The following is a 2841-nucleotide window of genomic DNA, read 5'->3' as shown; positions in this document are numbered from 1 at the left end:
TTTTCTGAATGTGGTTCCAGGACATGGGGCCACAGCATCACCCAGAAATTTTCAGCCTAGGCGTTCTTAACATAACTCTAAAGACAATGGAACCCATGGAAAGATTTCAAACATAAGAAGGGTACAGTCACATCTGCATTTCAAACAAATCGCACAGGCTGCACAGTGGCGGCTAATTTAGAAGAAGCCAGACTGGGAGTGAGATCACGAAGGAGGTGACCAGGTGTGAAGCCAGAGGGCACTGACGGTACCACATAGTTTCTAGAGAGATTTTTTTTCACATGAAAGTTTAGCTCATTAATCCTCTCATGAACAATCTGCACAATCACCACAGATAAAGTCACTGAAGAATCTTCACTCCTTCTGTTGTTCGATCTCCAGCTCACTTTTGGCCAGCACCAACATTGGCCTTTGCAGTCCCCCTGACGTTCTTCATTCTGTTCTTGCGTTCCTGTCTCTGTTTTCTTGAGGTCTTCTTCTCATCTAGGCCGTGTCTTGCAAGTCTGTGTTTGGGTTCGTTTTTCTTTGCGTAACCCGGGGAATCATAAATCATGCCAAAGCCAGTGGTCTTGCCACCATCAAAGTGGGTTCTGAATCCAAACACAAAGATGACATCAGGTGTGGTCTCATACATTTTGGCTAGTTTTCCCCAAATTTCTGTCTTGGGTACTGTTGCCTTCCCAGAGTGAAGGACGTCAATGACCATTTGCTTCCGCTGACGTAGTCTGTTGGTCATGAACTTCCTGGTCCGGATAGTTACTGTGTCATTCATAATGAAGGCTGATCTTCAAGCAGCCAGGGAGGAAAAGAGAGCCACTCTTCCTTGGCCAATCATGTCAACGCGTACGGAACGAGAGATTCTTTACTTTGGCTTTCTATGCTCCTGGGAAGGCTGGCTTATGCTGCATGAGGCTGCTGCACAAGGATGAAGGATATGCTTTTCCAGGCGGGGTGCCCATTGCTGAGCTGCAACTGAAGTGACGGAAACCCCAGGGGAAAACAAAGATTCCTAGGAACCCCCTGCCCTCTAGGCTGATGGTATCCTCCAATAGATCTAAGACTGCTCCCAAACAGGAAGGACTCAGAAACCCAGCCGTGTCCTCAGCACTGACTCAAACCACTGCCGACTTCCCTTAACGCCTGAAGGCATGCCCAGTGCTCCGGGCCCAGTGCTTTATGCCCAGCCTCTGGCCCCTCTGCAGCTCCGTGGTCCTTTCTGCTCAGACACCCTGAGTAGCCCTCAGCCAGAACAAGATGTGTGCCCCGGGCAAGGACAATACCCATCTGGTGCCTCCACAGGGCCTACGTAACTGGACAAGATGACACTTGCCCACCTCTCAGAGGGGAGCAAGCTCTCCAGCCTCCTTCCACAGCCCCTGCTGGCTGGCCTGGACACTGGGCCCCTGCCCCTGGACCTCAGACACCGTAGCTCACCTGGGCTCCTAAATCCAGTGTCTGTGCCTCTGGCCTCAGTAGCCTGAAGCCTCAGGGACTCTCTTGCCCAACCTCACTTTTCCTGAATCCCCAGAGCACAGCCATGGAGACATCAGATACTAATACCAAGAAGCTTGGAAAGGATGCTCAGGTGGCTGCTCACTGTACATCCTGGAAGTTCCATGGAGACAGAGCAGAAGTTGTCCTGCCAGTCAGAACAAGGAATAAGAAGAGAGGACATGGTGGCCATCCTATAATTGTTTGGGATAAAGAAAGGTGTTAAATCCCTAGGAATCCAAGTTGCCAGTGGTTTTCAATAGTGGGCAATTTTACCCCCAGCTGGACCTTTGGCAATATTTGCAGATATTATTAATGATTGCAACTGGGATAGGGGATGTTACTGGCATCTGGTGGGCCAGAGATGCTGCTAAACATTCTACAATCCTAGGACGGCCCCCCAAACAAAGAATTATGCAGCCCAAATGTCAACAGTACCAAGGATGGGAATCTCTGCTCTGGGCAATCCCAGGCTCACAGGAGCCCTTAACTGGCCCAAGGAGGCAGTTACAGTCCAAATTCAAAGCCTCTGTCTATAGCTGTCCCAGCTGAGTGCCTAAGAATCCTAGAGATATGTGAACCAAGATGGAGACTCCAAAGACGCCCAGAGAAAGCAGGGCGTGTGGAGGAAGTCCCTGACCCTCACACAATGACCCCTGAATCAGCTGAGAGTTTCAGAACCACCTCCTAATTCCAGGTCACCATAAAAGCCCACGGCTTGGCTTAGGACAGACATGTGCCTGGAGCTAAAATGGGAATTTTAGGGACTCCCCAGGATATTCCTGGGAATGTAGGGTAAAGCTATTCCTAATGGCCTTAGAAAATGATAACCCAGCTACTGAACCTCTGTCTAAATATCAGAGCCGACTGGAGAAGGGAAGGAGGAGGCAGGCACACCCAGGAGGAATGTCCAAAGCACATTTTTAACAAGGAACTCTGTCCTGGGATGAACTCTGAGAGCTGGCCTCCCAAACAAGCATTCCAGGTGCTTAATTATTTGACTGAGCCGGAGGGCTGGCCAGTGTGGGAAGTACGTCGTACACCCAAAGAACTCTGAAGGTAGAAAGAGATCCCATGTCCATGCCGAGACTTATATGTGAGTCTTATATGGCTTGCTATACGCTGTAAGCAGTAGAAAACCTGCAACCCTGGTTATTTTAAGTACTACCATTTTTCTTGCTTTACTTGAATATGGTCTCTCACTCATCATTTTAGGTGTTTCTTATAAAAGATGATCAATTAATTGGGGGTGTTCATTTTTTTTGTTAATGATAAGATTTATTTTTTCTCAAATTTACTGTTTTAAAATATGGTCAGAAAATATAAGGTCCAATAGCCATCTCTTTCCTT

The 2841-nt window shown here is 48.2% G+C and overlaps 1 pseudogene; it reads right to left on the bottom strand.

Annotated features, from left to right (window-relative positions):
* Positions 1-382: 382 nt before the first annotated feature.
* Positions 383-772, bottom strand: LOC139002238 (small ribosomal subunit protein eS24 pseudogene; annotated as a pseudogene).
* Positions 773-2841: the final 2069 nt, after the last annotated feature.

This window comes from Myotis yumanensis, unplaced genomic scaffold, assembly GCF_028538775.1.
Source record: "Myotis yumanensis isolate MYYU_CA2020_CCGP unplaced genomic scaffold, mMyoYum1.0.hap1 SCAF_2, whole genome shotgun sequence".
NCBI classification, from domain to species: Eukaryota; Metazoa; Chordata; class Mammalia; order Chiroptera; family Vespertilionidae; genus Myotis; species Myotis yumanensis.
Note: the sequence above shows the minus strand (reverse complement) of the source record. Positions and strands in the feature narration are given on the sequence as shown.